The sequence below is a fragment of the Numida meleagris genome, chromosome 4 (genome assembly GCF_002078875.1).
Source record: "Numida meleagris isolate 19003 breed g44 Domestic line chromosome 4, NumMel1.0, whole genome shotgun sequence".
Lineage (NCBI taxonomy): Eukaryota > Metazoa > Chordata > Aves > Galliformes > Numididae > Numida > Numida meleagris.
In genome coordinates, this window is record NC_034412.1 from 57,408,113 (window position 1) to 57,432,161 (window position 24,049).

Here is a 24,049-nt window from a genome sequence, read left to right on the forward strand (position 1 = left end):
AGACCAAAATTAGGGCAGGTGGGAAGCGTCTCAGATAAACAATTCAAATTTCCCACTGATTTCTCAAATAAACTTGTATTGCAGTCTGTCACAGGCCTTCCTGTCTTTTTTTTGGTAAACAGATGGTAGTAACATTTTGGTAATTAAAAGAAATTCTAAAAAGAGATTTCTACTGAAAACCTGTTACTTCCGTCATAATTTGCAAGAAGCCAAATGGTTCCATGTCATTTGCTTCACTTTTTAATGGCTTGTGGCTGTTACAAATGAGCAGATTTGACAGCTGGGTAAAAGCCACTGCTAGCAGATATAGGCTGCCTGAATTACTTCAGTAATTGTCATAAGACTTACTACAGATGGCTTTAACAGTGGCTATTGCACTCCCCAGGAAGCAGTCCTTCAGGCTGGGAGGCAACAGAAAGCTCCCCAGCTTGCCTGACATTGCTTGGTAGATACCTTGAAGTGTGTATTGTTTGCAGTAGAAGGAAGAAAAATAAGCCATACATATCTTGCACTGTGTGAAAAGGGACTGGTTTTGGTTTTGTGTTTTTTCAGTTTTAATCTGGAATGTGTATTGAATTTTTCTGCTGCTTTGCATAGCTGAGCTGCATAAATGAATTAGAAAAACTAGCATATACTGGATTTGTGTTTCTTTGTAGAAAGAGGCAAAATTGGCAACTTTCACAAGTAATAAATGGGCATGGAGACAGCTATCCACTTCTGCCTCCAAGGCAGTTCCTATAGATAAGAATTAAGATTTACTGGCAGTTGAGACATTACTGCAGAACCCTTTCTGGGTATAATATCTTGTTCTTTTGACATTGTAACTGTTCTAATACTTTTCACAAACACATGTTGGTATTATTTTTGTACTGTGTTTTTAAGGTTATTTTCCAGTATGTTGGGAGGAGGACCAAAGCTAGGTTTTAGAGAAAAGCAACAAGTAAAAAGTGAAAATGAGGTGCATTTGCAGATCTGTATCTCTTCAGAGTCAGTTTTTACAGTTGAGTACAAAAAGTATGCTAGAAAGCATGGGGACCTGTGATCAGTGGCAGTTTTGTTGCACATCATAATGTTTTCTACCTCATTTAGCAGTAATTTCCTAAATGAATGGTGCTCTTAGAATCTGAGCTGAAAGCAGGATGGGAGCTAGAAGAAACTTTATAAACAAAGGAAATGGAAAGTTTGGTTAAGATATTGTTGGCTAAGAGAGAAAGGCTTTATTACCGGTCTAAGTTTGTTTTGGGTTCTTAAGTGAGTTTGGAATTTAAATGTAGGCTTTTTATAACTGAAAATATAATAGGTAAATGCTGAAAATTTCCTCTGTGTAGCAACATCGGAATTTAAATGTGATATTGGTCCATGGTTGATTGGGTTGGTTGTTTTTGTTAGTTTGCTTGTTTTCTTTCTTTTCTTCTTTCTTTTTTTTTTTTAGTTATGGAGTTTGTTATTAAAAACTGTGAGTTTTAGAATATACATTTCAAAGAGCATGAGAAGTGGCCCTGGTTAAGTATATTTTTAAACTAATGCACAAAAGGTTGAGTTGTTTTTAAAGCAGCTCAGTGTCTGTAAACCTTTGCTCGATGGGAAATGAGTGAAACAGTGAAGACTTTAATCTGAGGTTGTTGTGGATGGTGAAAAAAGATGAGAGAGAATAATCCTTAAAATCACATGGAAACATACCTGGAAAATGGATATTGCTTCAAGTTCTGTGTTCTGGGATAAATACATTAGGACATTATACTTATGTGCACAATGAACAAATCTCTGTAAATTCTAGTTTACCATAGATGTGATCTAAAATCATTCTTGAAAGAGTGCACTGTATTAATTTATTCAAAATATGATATGGAGTATATGTTTTCTACTGAAATTCCTTTGCCAGTTGGCTTTGGACTTAGGTTCTGAGGGTTTTAATATCTCTTCTACTGAAATGCTCTAAGTTAATTCTATGAAGTTTTGATGTCTGTGGAACAGAAATGAATTTGTTGAATGAGAAAATCGTATCTATAAAGGTGATATTCATATACTTTAGAAAATAATGTTTTACCAATGCTTAAAGCTTTTCTTAAACCTGAACATGTTCTTCTCAGATGCTTTGACAAGGCTATGAGAATAAGAGATAATGGAGAAGCTGTGATAACCTTTTGTTTCTTACAATGAAAATACTGGGTGTGTACTATTATAAATTCTTTGAAAGGTGATTGGAGTGAGTTTTGTACCTTTTAGCTACTGTCTAGTAATCTTAACTATAGATTCAGATGCATGTTCTGGATGGAGCTGTCATCTTTGTGTCCAAAAAGTAGAACTGAATTCATGGAGAAAAAGTTGTTTGATTATCCATCTGCTTTGTGTGTCATAGGTGTAAAACCGAGACCATGTAATGTTCATGTTACATTTCTAGCAGAGTTTCGTCTTGGTATAGCTTGAACAATGGAAAGAGAATTCTGGAAGAGTTCTCCTTGATCTTGTGGCTGTATGTTAAGTGATTTTTTTCTATTCTTTTCTTTTTCTTTTTCTTTTTCTTTTTTTTTTTTTTTTTCAAATGAGGTTATCTTAGAAGCTTTTGGTGACTTTTTATGTAATGACTTTTGTTAACTAGGAGTTGCTCCTCCCTGACTTCAGCAAATATTTATTTCTGGTGCTTGACATTTAATTACTCTTTTTTCCCCCTTTTGTTTCCTAATGGGAAACAGTATTTCAATCATTCATGGGAAATTCTAACTGAATTCATTAGTTCTATCATATAAACTCTTAAATGTTGAAATGACTCTTGAAAATGGCATTTAGCAATTCAGAAAGTTTACTTTTTTAGTCAGATGTTAGCTATATGATCAGAAGGAAAGAAAGCAAGATTGAACTTTCATTGTCATGTGTCCCACAAAGGACCTAGACTTGATGTGGTTCATGTGGTCTGCAACTATCATGATACTGTATGACAGCCAAATAATATGTCAGCTAAATACGCATGTACATATTTTATTTTTACATTGCTGTGAAAGATGCCTTGTTTGCATCTTGAAACAGTCTTACTACTCTGAGGTGGGATTTAGTCAATCTATAAACAATGATAAATCATTTTCCAAAGAAGCTATGCAAAAGAGTAGATGTAAAGAAATCAGTCTTTGCTAGTGCATCCTGTGCATACTTTCCTGAAATAGAACATGAATTTGTAACATCTAATCATGCATTTAGTTAAAACTTACATTCATTTTGTTGTTTTTGTTAGTTTTTTTTTCCATTCTCCCTCCTTTTGCTGGCTCCCTTCTATCCTTCTTTAATAGCTCTGATAAATAGAAAGCAGATGTGATAAGTCTTAATGTTGCTTGTGGGATCTACTGTTGGAAGGCAGGAAGACTTAGCTGGCTTTTCTCAAATATGGGTTGGACCAGCCATAGCTACATTAACAAGTAGGTTGGTAGTAGAAGAATAGATAAGTATGTTGAATGGAAGCTGAGGTTTCTGAGTGTACGTGGTTTGTGATTTTGAGCATTTACCTTTGTCTGCCAGAAAACATTTCCTTAACACCTCATGTGGTCTGAAACTTTCCAAGGACAAAATTTTGTTCCCTCGTGTCCCTAGTCGTGTTCAGGATGTGTGTGGTACTACTTCCAGAGCAGGGCTTCCAGTTTAGTTTAATCCTAAGAGAACAGAGCTCAAGCTTACCCAAAGAACTCAGGAGACTGAACCTAAGTCTGGATGATAAGAGGATTCACTTACAAACCACAGTATTGCTGTAAGCCAAAGCAATAATGTAAATGCAGGCTTCTTCCTTCCAGGGGAAAATATCAGAAAATATTTAGAATTCTTTTTGCAAAGATCACAGATCTTCTTGAGGGTAGAGACGTTGATGAGAAGTTAGAATTTTTTTTTTGGGCAGTAATTCCATTTAGCTGTTTATCTGTTCTCTCTAAACTGAGATCCTGCTTAAATGTAGAATTAGTATTCTGTTTCAATTTTTATAGAGCACTAAATTTTGTTTGCTAGAGTAGGACTTGAATAGAGAATTTGGAAAGGCTGTTTACAGATTTGTAAGTAGTCAGGGCAGATTTTGAGATGGATTATGATATCCATTCATTATTGCTGCCTTCTGAATGCTACAAGAGTAACACTGAGCATTTAAAATTTTTAGAAAAAATTTTTGTATAGCTTTTAAATTCTGTTTTCCCTCTGGAAAACATGTTAAATAGTTGCTTTAGAAAAATAACATTAAATGACAATCCTGATTTAAAGCTGTTTATCCAGGAACTGCTTTCTCAGTTTTCAGAGTTTTTTCTTTATTGGAATTAAGTTTAACCAAAACTAGTGAACATGAGGTGGGGATTAAAAATAGCAGCTTGGAACTTAATGGACACACTACATACTTCTTTTGAAAAACTTCATATTCTTTCTGAATTGCCCCATAACTCAGGTCTAGTTTTTGTCATCACTTCTGTCTGTGGGAGTGTGAGAATACAAATGAATGCCAAGGAAAGGTGGCACTGGCTGGTATTTGTTCCCTTTAGGTCTGATGTCATGAAGGTTGGCAGAAAATGGAGATTTTTTTTCCATTAGGAGATGTGACTTTTTCTCAAGTGGTTGCATGTACTGTAATTAAGACCTTCCAGTCCTTAAAAATGTTATAGGGAGAACATTCAAGACTTAGCTATACTATCTGCATGAGGCATTTGTGAGTGTTTTTGTCTAATAAACTACTTGTCTATTTGATCAGCACAGTTTATATTCAAAGGCAAAATCTTCTCTGTAACCCTCCAGAAGGAAGTGCTGTTGTTTTCTTCTCTTTGTTCACGTCCTCTTTCTCTGTTCTCATTCTTATCTCAGGTGATCTCTGTTGCGCTGTGGCCAAGGCAAGCTGACGGTGTTGGAATGGGACTCACAGGATGTGTTTTCATCTGAAGACTGTCTCAGCTCAGTGTTTTCCACTGTCTTAGATGGGGGCTTAGGATTCAGGCTGTCCTGTGGGGCTTCAAGCTACTTGATCATTCCAGTGTAGGGGTTTGCTGCCTCATTGGATATGTCTGGTCAACTGCTCTCTGGGCCTGTGCTGCTGACCAGGTTAAACATTCCTTCTGCCCCTTTATTTCAAGTGTTGGATTAAGGGTGGATTTATATCAATGTAAATTGGCACAGCTGACATAACTTACTGCAGTATGAGTTTGGGGATGAATATCTCTGGGCAGGAATGTGCAAAAGCTCATTTGTATTTTTTTGTATAATAGAATGAGGAAAAATCGTTTCTTTTATTTCTTTCCTCCAAGACTTTTCCAAGTCTTGTTCTTTACACAGTATGGCTTGTAATAATAGATTAATAGAATGAAAATAAAATACTTCCTACAGGCTTTGTTATCTTTAACAAATGAAATACTCTTCTGCTCTATATGGAAAGTGTTTGAATCTCTTAAAAACAAGCAGGTGTTTATTAGAACATATGAAAAGCTTTTTGCTAGTATGATTGTATCACGTGTTTCTTTGGAGGGAAGATTTTAGATGAGAACAAATTATGTATTTAGAAATGATTTTTAGGTAAAGAGTTTCCTTTACAGCTAGACAACTTAGGGCATCAATACTTCTGTGAGCTCCAGCTCAGTTGTGTTAATCCACTTGTACTGAGATTAAGAAGCAGACACTGCTGAAACATAATACAAGTGAGATGTAAAAATGAAACAAGTGTCTGTGAAGAGCACAAAAACGTGGACTGCATCAAGGAGATCATATTGCCTTCATATGTTTCTAGAGATGCAACCATCAAAGGCAGCTAACTTTCATCTCTCTATGCTTTCTTTTCCATGTCATTTTTTTTTTATTTCGTCAAGGCAACAGATGTTTCTCCTGGGAAATAGTATAATGGGTAAAGAATGGGAAATAGATTGTGAAGAGATTGTTGTGTGTTTGGGAGAGCATGGAAGAATAAAATTTCAGATGGTTAAGTGCTTATTCTACTTGTACTTTTCCAACTGAATCATTTAGCATCTAGATCTTGATCTGACAGTCCTTTTGGTGCAACTTCAGTGGCTATTTGGGTGTGAAAAGAATATGTTGGTGGCTGTGTTAGGAAAACAGATGACTAAAGCTTTGTTATTTGGTACTTTATGGATTTTGAATAACTGTCTCTTGTATTCCCTATGTGATATTCAGAAGCACAAGTTTTTTTTCATTACTTGCCTTAAGTATACCTTTCCTTGCGTAGTCTGATCTGAATTAACTTGCAGATGAACTGGATTGTGGAGAAAGGGATATTTTGTCACGGTATCTCCCTCGCTAAAAGAATTTCAGTTAGGTATGAACAAGACCTCTCATACCATCCAATTCTTGCTTTCTAGTTTGTTTTTTTTTGGACCAGAAATCACACTAGCTAGAGTGGTGTGTCTCATTCCAGTGTGTGAAATGATGACTGCCTTAAGATGTTTTGCTGAATGTTCATTTTATCTGTGAAAAGCTCTGACACTGAGATATCCTTGTCTGCTTGTTCACAGATTAATGAAAAGTTAAGTGGTTTCCTCCAAATTGTGTGTATTGGCAGAACGATCTGAGACACAGATTTCACACAGCATGTGGTGTAAACTGCCTTGTTTTCTTGTTTTAGAATATAGAAGATGTTTTACGATATTTTCATTGCATACATTTGATGCTGTAAACTGCTTTTAAGACTATCATGCCTTTTTAATATGCTGATATTACCTTAATAGTAGCGGCATTAGTCTTCCACAGAAGCCTTTAGCATTTGTTTTTACTGCTGACATTTTTTTCGGCATCTAATATGTTGCTATGCAATTTCACTAGAAAAATGTTATGGTAAGCTGACTGAAATGTCATCCTGTCTTTATTTCCCTACAGGTTTTATGGGCTTAAATAAGCACCTGAATAAGCTTTTGAAATGTGTCAGATAATGTAATTCACAACGTTATTACATGCTTGTTTCAGTTGGCACTTCACGCAGCAAACTATTTGTAAGGCTGTTTGCCTTTCTGGAGCATTTTAAAAATAGTTCCTAACTAGAACATAAACATATTTGTAAGAGGTATAATTATTAAGTTATTTTAACCAACTCATTTTGGACTGTAGATGTGTTGGCTCTGGAATATTTTTCTGATACTGGCTTATGTTGTAGTGATTTACTGCTTGAAAAAATGAATGGTGGAAATACTTCATATTTACCCAGTTCTGCAGACAAATGCCCTTCTCATCAGATCTTTTATTAATAGTTCTTAAGAAAGCCAATTTTTTGTTGGCCAGGGTTCCTTTTTTCCCCTCTCCTACTGGCTGTTCCTACAGAAATTTGATTCCCATCTAAAGAGTACTAGTCACATTTAAATGACATATGCATGGTGTTTTTCAGTCTAAAACATATCACAGAGGCCAAATCTTATCCATATAATATTTCCATTCCTTGATGTTGGTTTTATGTTTTTGATATTTTTTCCTCTATTATATGCATTAGAAATTGCTTAATAAATATTCTAGCTCCTCTAGATGAAAACAGGAAAGCACTACTGTGGTTTGTTTCTTAGACTGCTACTAAATAATGTTATTTGAATATGAGCTTCAGACCTTGTACACAGAGATGAAAGTAAGGAAAGGGATGGTTTGGCAACAGATTTCTTTTCACCATCATTGAATGCAATTCAATCTGGAAAAAAAGAAGGTACTAAATGATGTAAGACAAAGATGATCAAAACCACAGCATGGATAACAAACCATTTTTCCTGTGAAGGAAGACTGTTTTTTCCACATATCCATGCATTTACCTCTGACAGTATGTCCTCATATTGTCTTCATTTCCTCATCAGTAAAATCTTCATTTCTGTCAGTGGAAAATGAACGTGCAGATCTCAAGTGTAGCATTGATAAGACAAGAGGAGTGAAAATCATAATGTAGTAATGAATCACAGATAATTTACCCAATGGATATTCCTCTGCATGGGGAAAATTACACTACAATCGGTATGGATGCTTGGAGAGGGAGGTTATTCTAATCTTCCTAGCACAGATATGTAAAGCCTATTCAGCTAGTAGAACTGCGAACCTTAAAACAGTATCTGTAGTTAAACTATGCTCAGAATTATTCATAGTAAAGATGGCATGATAATTTAGAATAATTTTGCCAAAATAATGATCTGCACATTAATATTTATGGATTTTAATAAGATTTGAGATTAATGATAGAGGATATTCAGTTTCTGGTTTATTACCATATGATCTTGTTCATCACAATTAGTGTTTTTCTTCAAATGCTACAGATGAATTCCTTTATGTTGTGGAGATGGGGAAAAGCTAGATTTTGATTATGTGATCCTCTTTGCTCTGTAGTGAGTTAATGAAGGAAAGGCTCCTCCTTCAGATTCCTGGTCAGTCTGAAAATCTTCTGCTTTTCTCATGCTAAAAACCTCTGACAGCTATACTGTATGTTATAAATCTTGATGATTCCTGGAGAAAGGTGAGGTGTTTCTCCCATCCATATTTTTTTGTCTTCTTTTAGGACATTGTTTTAAAAGGAAACCTGCTGAGGGTTGTGTTTGGTGGGAGTAGGTCATTCCGTGAGAGTGAAAACATGTTTTTCACTTCAGCATGACTTGAAGGAAGCTGTGCTAGGAGAAACTTTTGGTTCCTAATTCTTGTGTACATTGTTATTTATATCGCAGTATCTTGTGTATCTGTGATATTCCAATACAACAGATGTTTCGACCTTTGTGTCAGAAGTCCCCTATGTTTACGTGGCTCTTCTACATGAAATACTGAAGAGAAATGTGCTTGTGATGAGCTCAAGTTTTGCTTTCCATAACAATACTGATGTTAAGCAAAAAGAAGGGAGGACATAAACATTCTTTTACTTGCGGAGGCCTTACACTTTGCTGCTTTGTTTAAAACAAAAAGGAAATTATCCTTTCTTTGCTTACATTTGTTCCAAGCGTTTATGACTTACCCTTCTAATCTTTTACCGAAGATGATCATATAGCTGTCTGAATGTTGAAAGATTCTCAATGCTTAGGGAAAAAAAAATGCAACATATTGAGATACATCTATTTTATTTTACTGGAAATGAATGAAATAAAACATGTTTAGTCTAATTAGATTCAAGTTTTAAAATACAAATAAAACCATAAACAGATTTCTAAAATACATTTGATGAGCACAGAAGGGTTTTCAGGATGGTTGGGGCCTCTAAGCATGACTAAAAGATAATTGACAGTGTTGCCAAAAATACCACCACCATGAACATTAAAATTGGAATCTCTGGGGGAACTCAGATCTTAATCTCCAACATGAAGGAGTTTGAGTACCTGTTCTTGTATCTGTTGTCACTGGACTCCTCCTTAAGACAATCAGTACCTTTCAAGCAGTTACTTGCATGAGTGGAAATGATTCATATACAAGTAAAGTCTCCACCACATTAAAATAGTGAACTAAACTTCTGTTGGGTAATTTGCCTCTGAACAAGTCCCAGTTAGAAAACAGTTTTTGAGGTGAAATAATAGGTTAGTCTGAGTTACAGAATTCATGCTTAAAAACTCTTCCAGTGTTGAAACTCAGTAGAATTGTGGGAGAGTGGTGAGCTTTAAAGAGCAGGCTGGATTCAATAAAGAGCAAAGGTTAGGTCCTGCACTTGAAACACGGAGGCCTCCCCCATACCTGTCCTGTGATTTGTTCTTGTTGGCAAATACCTTCCAGTTTGAATAGAGGCTAAAATGCAGATAGGAAAGATTCAGACCTCACCATACTTAGAAACACCAGCCAAGTGGATAGACTTACTGGTCTGTGCACAGCAGGGAAGACAGAATGCTCCATTTATGCATAAGCCCAGTAGAATCAAATAACTGAAAAGGCACATATTTCCACTACCCACAACAGGATAAATTCTGGGGCTTGGGATTGGTGGCAAATATTTTTCTGCACTTGATGCATCAGCAGGGATCTGGCTGGTGGCCTTACAAAAACAGAGCATGTGTTTGCACATATTCAACATCCCCTCTGAGACACAGTTTCCTCAAACTGTCATTTAGGTTGTGTTTGGCTCGTGAGGTGTTTCACAGGAAAATACAACACATTCTTGATGACATACTAGAGGGAGAGTATTGAGGACTACATAGATGAAGTTTTGATCCTGGGAAATACAGTAGGTAAGAGTGTGAACAGGGCTTTACCATAGCTGAGAACTTACACTTACCTCACAGGGCGACTAATGCAAGGTATGAAATACCATTAAAAACTGACCCCTATTGAGGTCCCTAAAGATTGCTTTAAGAATCTACTATTAGACATATATATGGTATAACACAGGCATTTTATATGCATTGTGTATTTTGTAGTGATCAAGGAGGTTCTGATCAGCAAAATGAAAAGATAATGAGCTCCTTCATCTAACCAACTTAGTATGTATTATTTGCCCCTCATTTGTCTTAAAGTCTTGTACTGACCTTGACAAGGAATGAAAATTCCCGAGAGAATGTTTCTAAACTTTTGCCTTTGTAGACCCCTCTGATCTGGGGATATAAGGGAGTCATTGTTTTATTATTTTGACTAGCACAGCATAGGTTACAGACAAAAATAGAAATTGCAAACTACCTGCCAATCCTCCTTGTTGAAATTGCTCCCATTAAAGCAAATATTTAGATGGATATAAAAATATAGCTTGATTAGGTAGCAACTTGGTAAAAACCATCTGGAAAATAAATAGAAATCCTTGAGATCAATATCAGACTCAAATAGTGTGAATACCATCAGTTTTACTGAATGGTGGGAGTCTTAGAACCTCAAAGAGAAAATAGCTTAATTATAGCAGAAATAAACCAGTTCAGGAAAAAAACATAAAAATACTGTGAGTTATGTCTGATCAAAACCACACTGATGAGAATACTGGCAAAATCAGAAACAGAGAAAGATTTATTGTGTCTATCAAGCATTGAGTTGTATTCTGAAACACTTATATTTCCACAGACTGAGAATTACTGGAATAAAACATTTACTTAGAGTGAACATGTAGCCATTATGCTGATTATGATATGTTTGTAGAGAAAAGGAAATGTTTTGCAGGCAAGGATGGGTTTTTGGACTGAGATACATTACTGATTTCTTTTACTACTGTAGGCTGGATTTCAAAGAATAACCATACACTGTCAGACACGACATTATTGACTGCCAACTACATAAATCAGTGGAGGATGTACGTCACCTAAATTTAACCTTTTAAGACCATTATAGGCATACTCTGAGTTGGAGAAATTCCCTGTCTGAAGGTGCTGTTCTCTCAGTACTCTCTGTAGAGTCTGCCCACACAGCTGGTTTATTTTAGATGCTAGCATCTTGGGCAGATGAGTGGAGCTGAATTCTGCCCCCTGGCTTCACAACACTTAATCATTACAAAATATATGAGGGGAGGGCTTTTTTTAGCTTTTCCCACGGAGGTAGTTAATTTGTATTACCTCATGCTGTTCTTCCTATTTTGGAACTGAAAAAGACTAAGTTATGAAAAACAATTTTCTCAGATATTTGAACCATATAATTTATAGAAATAAGATGTTTGGATGTTAATGCTTGAGAGTTCAGCTAAGCTGACTGCTGGTCATTTTGAAAGAGTTGTTCAGTTAATGATACAATACCGTTACTAAAGTGGAATGGTCTTGAGAAGTAAAGGATAAACTTGGAACAAACATGGTTATTGATCCATTAATAATCTGAAGATACTTCTGCATCTGTCTTCTGAAACAAATTGGTCAACAGATGATAAAATAAACTGGAGTTAGGGATTTCACTAATGGTTGGATTATTAAAGTTATTGATAGTAAGGAGTTAAGGCAAATGGAGTGGCCAAGTCCACAGAGATGCTAGGAGGGAAGGAATAAAAATTGGTCTTCGCTAAAAGAGGAAAACTATCATTGTGAAAGAACTCTTATTGCCAAGCAGCCTGAAAGTGCAAAAGAAATATGAACGTGAAATGTGTCAGTGCAAAGTATTACTTAAACTGATGCAGAACCCTTTCAATTATATTTAAAAAAATAAATACCACCTTGACCTGAGTGGTCTTTGCATTTGATTTAATTATTTCTATCTTTACATTTAATTTTTGGTCAAGTTTTAAATTGTTATTTTTAAAAGTTATCAAATGGAGGGTGAAACATGGAACAAAACTGTTGTAGAATCACTGAATTTGCAGATGGAGTATTTTTATCTTCTGAGATTTTCATGTTTCCATATTATTTCAAGATATTCAGACTTAAAAAATATTGATTCCTTCAAATAATTTTTTGCTTTGCCCTACTATCGGTGAACAACACAACACAAATGTAGAGAAAAAGCCAAGAATGTGAACTGTACAAAGCATTTATAAGAAACATACAGGAAATCAACTTTGATGTTGCTAATAAAAGAGCATGTGGAAAATCTAGCAATAGCATTGCAAAAATATCACGCATATAAATCATTAAAAAGCAAATAGAGCCAGATGCAGCTGATACAATTTTGACTTTGTCTAATGTGTGAGGCAGGTGCTTTCTGTAGTGTTTGCATGAATGCAGGTTCTCTATTCGTTTAATCTGGGACGTGACCAAAGCTTGCCCTGGAGAACATCCATTCTGTGCAAAATAAACCAAACCTAAAAAGAGAACAAGATATGAATCAGGAGAGGGCACTTAACCTTACATCAGCATCTCTGTGATGGATCTTGTGTCCACTTTGTGTCATGGATCTGAGGTGACTCTGCGGTCCTCAGGACTAGGAAGTGTGACCATTTGCCATGATCTAGACATAATGTATTACCAAAAAGTACTCAGGTATTATATTGATGAGTCTTTTAGGAAAAAAAACCAAACAACTCTTACTAGGACAGCTGGAGAAAAATACTGTTAATTTGTTTTGCTAATTATTTAAATGTTTTGGGTTAACCTAATTTAGTTGAGGCTAACCAGACTTGTGGTGATTTCCTACTGCAGGCAACTTGGAAATATTCCCACCTCTCTCGTGTTTTAAAAAAAAGAAAATAATAATAATCATAGAATCATAGAATTAGCTAGGTTGGAAAAGACCTACAAGATCATCCAGTCCAACCATCCACCTACCACCAATAATCCCACTAAACCATGTCTAATGTTTCAAATATATTTCTCCTCTCTCTAGGGTTGTGGTGTAAAGATGCCAGAGAATGTAATAAGAAATATCTGTTGTGATCTAAATTTAGTATTATCAGAATCTGGGGTAAGTTATGTCTAAGAAGTCATTAGAGCAAGAACAAAGTCTAGAATAACTGATGCCAAGCTAAAGGCATCTTTATTTACAGATGATTCCGATCTGAATAGTAGTTCAGAAAATTGCTCTCTAAAAATGGAAGCCATCATCAAATTAAGCTTCACATGGAAGTGAGAAAACAGGAAACGAGTCTTAGTATTGTGGAAGCAGACCATGTGGACTGGCGTTTCTTCTGATTTTATTTAACTATAAATTTACTTAGGAACAACTGGGTTGCCTCTGTGCGTGTGTGCACGTGCACGTACTGTTGTTTCTGGGAGGGAAAGCTGTGGAAGGTGGATGGCGATAAACACTAGGAGAGGTATAGGTATAGCCATAACCAAAGAATGTATGCTTGTGATTTAAACAATGAAACGTTTGTTATTTTTTTGCCATGAAGTGTAAATTTTCTTAATATAAAACAATCCTTTTGCTATAGATTGTTGAACTAAAAACAGTTCTCTATGATTTTTCTAAAGTTCAGAATTTGAACTAGTTTTAGTTCCAAGATTTTCATCTGTATTTGCTTTCTATAATGAATATATCTACATTCCAGATTCAGATGATCCCGAGATTGTCATTATTCCAGATGCATTCCTCCATTTTTCCCCTCCCTTTTTTCTTTAACATAGGTGATTTTAAAGCTCTTTGTTGCTCTGCGGCTTTTGACTGTTGTGTTTAGCTGAGCGGTTCAGTTTGGACATATTATACATTTTGGTGAAATTATTTCAAAGTCAAATACAAGTCTCAGTATTTCAGATTTTTTCTAGAAACACTTCAGTCATAAACTTTATACCATATAATCTGTGGGTTGAAATTTTTATACAACTTGCATTTAAAATGATTGCCTTAAAGTTGTATGAAATAAGATCAAATGAATGTATCAGAAATATTCCAGATAATGTCTTTGAAAACTTTGCAAAATAGCCATGTACCTTACATGGCTGTTATATATCTCAGCTATTTGATGATTACTCAGTCATGCTTTGACTCAAAACAGATTTTGACAGGGGCATCCTGGACATCACAACCATGTCTGTACTTTCTATGGAAAATATTAAGTGACTATGAACTTGTTTGAATTCATCATTTTTGGGAAATATCTTTTCTTTGGATGAGAAAGTTCTAGAAAACATATAAAAAGCAAATATATTATTAATTAATAGAAAAGCTCAAAGTTATCCCAATGAAGTGGATGAGAAATCACAACGCTCTCAGTTTTTGAAACTGAAACTTTCTTTGGAAAATGGAAAGCAACATCAAACTTACCTTTTTTCCTTTCTTTAATGTCTGTTTTTCTGTTTGTAGTTTATACGCAATGTGCAGTTTAGTCTGTCAAAACAGTAGACATTTGTCCTGTTACTCTGAAGGTTTATAAAACAAAAAAAAGTTCTCTTTCCATCGAATATTCCCTATTTATGGTTCACATGAAAAAATCATTGGGGAATTGCAACGTGGTTTGTATTATCTGACTGTTGTCAGTGTCGATGTATGAAAGCATAAAACATCTTGAATCTTGTAAGCTAAGGTAATTGTGCAGGAATCTTGATAATGACATCTTGTTTTGACTAATAAATGATATGGTAAGAAATTCATCATTTTAAAATCAAGAGCACACTCCAAAAAAGAATAATTATTCAGCTAAGAATCACTTTGAAGTATAGTCTCTATATTCACTGCAGTATCTCTTAACGAAAGAGTAAATTATAACTGGGGTGATGTTTTGGTACTTTCCAAATATGACACTCTGAGCAAAGTCTGAGGTCTGCAGTTCAGCAGAGCGCTTCTTCCCTGGAGACATTTGAATGTCCTTGTTCTTTCCTGGAAATCTAAGACTGGGGCGAGAAACCATTGATGTAGTTACTGATCCATCCATCACCGCAGTTTCTCTTTTCCTGTTTCTTTAGTGGGTCTCTTCTAGATAGATTTGCAGCTTCTGAAAGAAAAATGTGCACAGTCAACTGGGACTGGAGAAACCAGAAGTGGTGTGGGAAGAGTTTTTTTTGAACTTTTTGATTGGAAAGCGGGGAAGTTCACTTATTGAGTAGTGGTCACCAGGTGGCACTGTTACATATGGTGTTGCATATTGTTTTCCATTATCTTCAGGCAGACCTTCAGTTATTATCTATTATTATCTGTAATCTGAGACAATTACTAGAGAGAAAATGTACAATAGACAAAGTTGCTGTGATGTCACCTGTATGTTAAAGGGATTGCTTAGACTGATTTGCTTCCTGAGAACATGAGCTTACTGGAAAGTGATTAATACTTATGGGCTAATTGTTGTGGACACTCCATCAGGATTTGTGCAAATATGTGAGATGAATTATAGACTACTTTTAGAAAGCATTCTATGAGACTTCTGCTGAATGGTAGTATTGTCAGGAAACGGGAAATAAAATAGTCTGATTTAAAATAATCCATTAAAAGAACCATTTTTTTACATGTGTTCTTTAGAAATGGTCACAACAATAAAAAAAAAAAAAAGATGTTTCCATTGTACTCTTGTGGGAGTGGTAACTGATTTTTATTCATGTTCTTTATACTTAGCAATTTGTGTTTCAGGCCTTGTTTTTTTTTTTAACTAGTTTATTTCTTGAGAATGTTTAGGTTTTTCAAACCTATTAGCACTTTTCTAAATAAGACTTTATCGCTTAATCCTATGTTAGGCCTCAGAGGATGACAATTTTTAAAGAATTATTTAAAAAGTACTTGACTATTAAATACCTTAATAATACGCTCATGTTAACATTTAACTATACTTGTTTTATCATATGGATATAAAAAAGTGCACTAAAATACCTTTACTGCTATGATACAGTTGTAAGGTGGTATGTGTGAGAAGTAGAAAGCCTATAGGTACTTATTAGTAGGATATTGCTAGATCTTTTTTTTTAATGAAATTATTTAAGAAGTTCTATTGAAGTAAGAAGGGTGTATATGTCCCTTCTATTCTTTAAATTTTTATCCAAGATGTAGCAAACAATGAAGCCAAAATAATATGGGAGTATATAAAAGGTGAAATCTGAAGAGATGTTTTACAGCTTCAAGACAACTGTGATTTGGATTATTCTTAAAGGTCTGCTCATTTTAGGAAAAAGCTTTAGCTCTACAAATCTACGCTACTCAAATGTAATGTTATATCAAACTGCAATATTCTAAATGGTTCAGACAGGAAAAATGGTCCTGTTGGCTGTTCAGGTGACTGGGAGAGTGTGTTCAGATCTTTTGGTTTGCCCCTGGGTAAATCTTTTTGTACCTGAAAGGCCATCTGATCCTCTTTTATCCCACACCAAAAAAAGTGGAGGGAGTTACTCGAATAAGTTAAATAGAAATTAAAGCTGGCCAACAGTCAGAATTTATTTAGTGTGCATCTGGTTGAACTGAAACTAAACAATTTATTTCCCCTTTTTTTCCTCTTTCTTCATGATTTCCCACAAACTGGACAGGCAGAAATGGCTAATTTCAAAGTAAACACAGAAACTGTCATCACATTCACATCACCAATAGTTTCACTCAGCAGCTGGGGCTCCAGGGGTCAGTGGGCTGCATCCAGTGGTAGCCTTCCAAAGACCTGTTCTATGGCAGACTATGCTTGCAGAGAAGGTGCTGTCGTTAGGACAGTGTTCAGTAAAGACCCATGCTACAGCCATTAATTTCAGCTCACATGTAAACGTTTCTTTTTTGTTTTGTTTGCAAACAAACATGAATTCCCTCTTAAAAATAAGTAAAGAAAAACTCTTAACTGACTCTCAGTAAAATTTGTAAGTGACCACAGTAACACTGATCATATAAACAGCTGGAGATACAGAAATCTAGTGAATGAAATCAGCTGTATAAAAAAAAAAAAAATTGTTAATGTACTACATCTCATTTCAGTGTCCTTCCTGAACTCTGATTTTTGAATCCCTTCCTTGCTTTATGCAAAGATCTAAAAAGAACAGCTGACTGAATCTTGTCTGTAAAACATGCAATTTTTCCTTCAATTATCAGGTACTATTGAAGTCACCATCGGTGACTTTCCAAAGCTGTGTATTGATTCTAGTTGAAGATGTTGAAAGTGTAACTGATTCCCTAAATTCAAACAGGTATAAGTTTTCCCATTGTGAGATGGTTAATTATAGTGACAGCTACCCTTTGATTTTTGTATGTTAATCTTTGGATTAACATTTTATACTTGTGAATGGACAGAATAAGTCCTTTTTATGTGGGCCACTAAATGAAATTGGAAGATAAATGTATCAAACTAGTATCACTAGAGGTAGAGCTCTGAACAAATTAAATAACCTGAGAAATTTGTATTTTATCTGAAAGAGCCACTGTAACATTCTCTCTGTGCAGTTATCTTAGTTATATCCTTTGTTACTTATGGAGGTTCCACAAAAATTCCATTGATGTTCTTCTCCCCAGGCAGACTTTTACAAGATCAAAATGTAGTTAACGGGCTACAGATTTAAAACAAAGCGAATTAGGTATTTCTCCGTGCAGTGAGAAATTGAAACAGCAACTTATGGTTAAAAGATGGTATGGATGCTAGAACTTTACATGGCTTCAATAAAACAATCATGAAAGGAAATCTCACTCCGTGCTATTAAAAACGGAATCGCATGAAGTTCAGGAAGCCTGAGAATTACAGAGTGCTGGGACTGAGAGTGTATCAAGAAGGTTTTGCTCCCTGCTTCTCTCTTCTTTTCTCTTCTCTGTGTTTGCTCTTGGCCACAGTGAGGGAGTTGAAGAAGATAGGGCAGCTTCCATCTGTATGTCAGTATATATCTATTCTTATGCTCTGAAATGCCACGCTGCTTTTTACTTCTGAGCTACCAGGAAGTATTTACATTGACTGGTCTTGTGAACATTCAAATTTGATGCGTTTTAAAGGTAATGTTATTAGATATATCTATTTTCTGCTGGTGAGTAGTCCTCTTCAATTTCTTGGAATTATGGTTGATTTGCATATATTATCAAGGTACAGTTAATAATTATGTATTTGTGAGCTTTATTATTTTCCTTTATTCTTTTTTTTAAATAAAGGCATCTACTCAGTTTGTTTGTGCATTCTTTATCTCTGATTCAGTATACAAATACCCCACAACTGATTCTGCCTAATTCATAAGTGTGGTGTAAGTGAATGTATAAGAATTTCTTGCTTGAAAACTGAGCAGACAGTTTTGTTACAGGAGACATTCACGTTTTTAAGTTGGACTTTAAGGGAGTGTAGTTTAGAAATCTCTGTTGTTTATTGTACTATAATGTCAGCATATTTGGTCTAGTATGGGTTAATACCAAGACAATATGCTGTATTTGCATGAGAGTTGCATTACCGAAGATTTGACAGAAGAAAGAACTGATGAAGTGCACTTTTCCCTATAGAGAACTGAAACAAAAAGTATGAAAGAGATAATGTATCTAATGTGTTCTATGATTTTAAAGGAATCCCAGTGGCATTTGTACCAGAAGACAATGAAACCTTTGTTATCAAGGGATAGCGAATACATGAAAATCTGCAGCAGAAATGAGATACACAAATATATGTATAACCATGATCTTTTTACAGAGTTGGTAAAAAGAAGAGACTTTTGAGACTTTGAGAAGCGACTTTTAGTGGTGGCCCACACCAGCCTACATCAGTGAGCAAGTTATAACTCCTTGAATGTCGTGAAAGACTTGAAGGTAAGTATGAGGCAAAGAAAAGATTGCATCTTTACATTTTCCACACTTAACATTGCTACATCAAAATTTTGAAATGTGTACTCCAGTTATTTTATAAAACTGTAATTGTTAAAGGTATGAGCCTATGCTTTGTTTAAAAGTAAAAAAAAACAACAACAACAAAAAACAAATTATCACCCACAGATCCTTACTAATTTCAACAGATCTTACTTGTTTCTCGAAAACACTTGGCCAAATTGTCTTTAATTGTATTCATTAATAAGGTGAATGTTATATCTGATTATCTGTCTCATCTGCTACCTCTGTGTTTGAGTTGTTCAACATTTATACCTGGGAAGTTATACACAAGTAGTATTTGATAATGCTGTAGGAAAAACTGTCATGTCTACCTTTGTAGAGGCTTTCCAGAACTGTGTTCCTCAGAAAACTCAGAGGTCTTTGTGGTGAAACTTGGACATGGAGGCTTGTTTCTGAGAAGACAAGACCCATCATAGCCTTATACCGGCTGCTGAGGTTCAAGATAGCTTCAGGTCAGTGCTGCCATGTCCTGGGTGTTATGATCCATCCAATGTTGTAGGCTGCAAAGTACATTTCCGTGTCTTAACATTCCCAAAGCATTTTTTTTTCCAAACAAAATGTCACTGCTTCAACAGGTCATGAATTCTTCCTCACTTTCCACATTCAGTTCCACGTTTTAAAAGGTAGACACCCAGGTCCAAACTCATCTCTTGGGACATGAGTTTATCAATTCGTATTTTGAATGGTGTAGATGGAAGTCTTTTGAACCACTCATAGAAAAATATAGCATGGCATCTTTGTTATAATTGCTAGTAAAATGTCTGTGAAATGAAATCTGTGCAAGGTGCTTCAACGTGATGGCAAGTAGTGTAATAAATATATGGATAAGCAGGATTAAATTCAGGCAAATTTGGAGGGGCAAGCTTGAAAAAGTCTTTAATGGTTTTACGTTAGTCCTTGCCAGAAACCATGACAAAGCTGTAGTTAAACTCCCTTCTGTCTCTGTTTAATTGAATATGAAGGACACACGCTGTAGATCTTCAGTAAATTTATTTCTGAAGAAGCTGTTTTGCAGACTAACAGTCACTTTAGAGGCTTGCCTGGTAGAACTGGTGCAGTATAGCCATGGATGGGCACGAATTCTGTAAATGTAAAGTGGTTTGCTCATTTTACCCAGGGTTCATTGATCTCTCCTGTTAAAGACCAGTAAGAGCTGGTGTCCATTGATCTCTATCTACAGCAGGTTCTGGAAGGCTACTGCCAAGGTCTGAAGGCAGTAGCTGACTACTGGCTTCCCAGATGCTCCTCTGCGTTCCTGCATTGCAGTTGGCCTGCAGAGGATAGTTAAGGGCACAGCTCCTTAATTCTTCATGCAACCAGTTGAGTAAGCAATGTTTATGTAAGCATTCATAATTCTAAAAAAGAAAAAAAATTATGTGGAACAAATATTTATGTTATCAGATGTAACAGTTGATTTCTCTGATTGGAAATGCTGGCAAGCACTGTGTATTAGTGAACAGGATTAGAGGGATGCCTGCATTGGTGTGTTTCCTACAAAACAGTTACATTCCTGAAATAGACAGATCCTTTCTCTTGTTTGTGCTTTTCTTACTGCTGTTAAAGGGCATGCTGTTTAGCTTTAATACCTGACACTGCCTTTCATGCATTGCTTGCAGTCCCCAAAGAGCTGAAAAAAACAGTCCTTTTGTCCAAGAATTTTGCTTACTCTTCATTTCCCTCTTCAAATTTAATTAGGCCCAAGGAGTTTGAAACTTTGAAAAGAAAACAGCAACTTACTTCGAGAAGGAGTGGAATGCTTGTCCCCTTTTTACCTTGTCTGCCATCCAGGTTTTCTCTGCCAGACTATCTCGACTGACGCTGGCTGCCCATTGCAGTGAAACCATCTGTGACTGTATGTTCAGCCAACATCCAGTCATCTCATGTTAGCTGGCAGGTAGAGTGCTTCTGCCCTGGTGGCCATTTTATGTAGTTTTTGTACATGTCATCTGCATATGTGCGTTAGGTATTGCTCTCAGCTGTGGCTTGGCATTGAAGGGTTCGCTTGCAAAGTGACTTTAAGTCTTCCTTTTCCAACTAATCATACTTTCCTCTAGCTGTGAGGTTAGGGACTCGCTTCCTGTTGAGTTCAATTGGAGATAGTGGAAGGGTGCTTTTACAGCACTTTTGTGCCTTTCCATAGTTTTAGGCAGGCTAGGAACCTACCTAGATCCTGATTTAGACTGGATTCAAAGGCTTTCTGTAGTTTATGCTGAGCCCTACCTTCTTTCCAAGGTGTTAATCAGAGAGACAAGAGATCCAGCCCAACTCCTGGGCGTCTAAAATCTTCTGCGGTGTCTCTGTATTCCGGAACTGGTATGTGCTGTGAGGACAGGAAGCAGGAGGGCCGTATGTGGCAACTGTCTTTCTGATTACATAAACTGTCATGCTCTTAGGCTTGTTGATATTCCCTGAATACTTGGGAGTCTCGCAAGCTGAGAATGAAACGTACACAGTATACTTTTGCCTCGTCTTCCTGCTGTTACGTGTGCATTTAATTTGTTTTTAACACCATGTGGCACAGGTGAGCTAGGTGTATTGCATTTGAATGAGCTCCATGGCTGGCTGTGCATTCAGAAGAGCCCTGCTAGACCGCAGTCATCCTTTGTACAGCCTGGCATCTCTCTTCACAGCGCTGTGCAACTTCCTCCTTTCACACCAAATTCTTTGGGGTGGAAAAATACTCATGATATGCTGTGAAGATGAGCATGTACCTGGAATTATGATGGGCATATATTTTGCTATAGATTTATTTCAAAACTTTCAAGCAGATAAAGGAACTTTTCTGAGTTTCACAGGGAGATATAGGAAAATCTGTACTCCTGGTTGTTTGTTAACTGATTGAATTAGGAAGAAGATCAAATAAGAAAAGATTGGGCTGCTTTGTACTCATCCATTAATGAGAACAGATTGATACCTACCTGACATGTCTTCTTTTGCAAGGAGATAGAAGTGTCTCCCATGATACTTCCCTACATGCACAAGCAAATTAGCTAAACCTAGTCACAAGGGCACACTGATGTTTTTTCCCCACCCATTTGGAAACTATCAGCCTTAGCAAATCCTTGAGTCCGTTATTTCTTATAGTGTTGAAGCATCTTCACTGTATTCCATACGCTTGAGCATTTACCAAATAGACCTGAAGACAGAAACACCCACACCAACCTTAGGATCATCTTAGCACCATTTACATTCCTCAGTTATATCATGTTATATCACATGTTCCAAAAGCTCTTTCTAACTTCAAGTAGCATAAAATAAAACCCATTTTTCTTTAAAAATAATTAGATTTTGCTCACTTACTGTCTGTCACCATGAAGTAATCCTCAACTTCTAACCTTCCAAGAGAAACAGTTAACTAGCTGTGAATTCCTAATGTAGGAGGCTTGTTGCCTTTTAACAAAACTTAATGAATGTAAAATGTTCTGGCCATGGTTACCAAAAATATTTTTAATAAGGAGCAAATCATATGAAAAAGTTAAAACTTATCTTCACACGACTTAATGATTTTTTCTTAATGTACCATCTGTTCTGTGCAGAGCTATTGAAATAAAATAACATCATATGTTATACATGAACATGCCATCAGGCTGGAACATGGAGACTAGGTTTACACATGTAGTAGGCATATGTCTTAAAAAAAATGCTGGCATAGCTAGTCGGGCTTGCATAGTAATGAAACATGATCACATACGTGACAAGTTTTTGCAAACTAAGACTTTGTTGTTGCTGTTATTAAGGCCCAAAGCTTGAAACCATGGGAGGCCTGGCTGTAGATCAAACCCATCTAAATGGGATTTTTGGCTAGGCTGATGTTCACTGAAATATTGTTTAAAATTCCTTTGCACCTAATAACAAATGATTCACTGCATAGCATCAGCTTGATCCTTCAAGGCTGTGTCCACATACTCTAGTGCTCTTTTTGCGCAGATTGAAGGAGCAGATATGCAAAGGAGAAAGCACACAAAGGTGAAGGCAGCCATTTTTTCAGTTGTCATGGTTTCAATAAAGTTTTCCTTTTAAGTGTGAGTGTGTTTGGAAATGTTGTAGAATTAGATTACTTGTTCCCTCATAGTACAAATACTGTCTCTGAGTAGTGAAAATATTCCAAAACAACCCTGTAAGACAAGTGATGATTTGCTATCTCTACAAGCCATGTTACTCCCAACAACAAAAAAGACCAATTTTGGAGAACAGAAACCTTCTGATTAAAGTCTCCTGAGGGATTTTTGTTACCTGTTACCAGGAGAAGGATTTTGAACATACAACAATTGAACCTCTGAGGCAACACAGAGTGATGTATGCATCAGATTTGGGTTTCAAAACTACTGCTATTCCTATTTAACAAAAACAGGCTTAAGTCAATCTTACAAAATTAATACAGTGCAAGATTTTTTTCTTCTGAGGTAATGTCTTTTTCAGGGTTATATTTTGTATGAATATCATTGAATGCTAATACTAGTGCATCCTGCCCCAGTACTGGAAGGTATGCGTGCTGAAGAAAAATGCTCTGTGCCAGGTGTGGTATGGTATATGCCCCCTATTCTTTCCTGGTTTCCGCCACCCTCACCCCCCAGAAAAAAAATATATATTCCTTCCCCTGTCCAGACATGGGATATGAATGACTGGAAAAGAAGAGGTGGTGCCTAGTAAGCAGAATAGATTCTGCTTGCTGGTGGCTGTGGCCAAAGTAAACAAACTGGAGTAACTGCCACCACAGGCATTTTACAGTAGATCTGCATTTTTATTGATGTTGTTATTAAACTGCTATAAATGTCATAGGCTGCTGTTGGAGATGAAATTCCCCCTTCCCCCAACTTCTCAGCTGCTGTCTGTCACTGAAAGCTATTAAGTTTATCATCTAGCAGAATCAGACAGTGCAGGAAGCAGCCTGAATGTTCATGTTAACCTATAATAGGTTTTAAATAGCTGTAAAGAAAAATTAGGCTCCAGTGGGACAGGAAGGCTAGTTTACCTTAACATAAAATAAAAGAGGACGCATTGGCCTGATTTACTTAAGTGTAGCTATTACGTGCACTTTAGGGAGGAAACTGGTATACCAAAGCTTATACAGGCATGAAAAATGCCCTTT

General features: G+C 36.2%; 1 long non-coding RNA gene across 1 annotated transcript; it reads left to right on the forward strand.

The window, feature by feature from the left end:
- LOC110399080 lies at nt 357-19,399 on the forward strand. Its single transcript, XR_002438878.1, has 3 exons — nt 357-445; nt 18,767-18,882; nt 19,280-19,399. It is a non-coding gene; the product is annotated as an uncharacterized LOC110399080 (long non-coding RNA).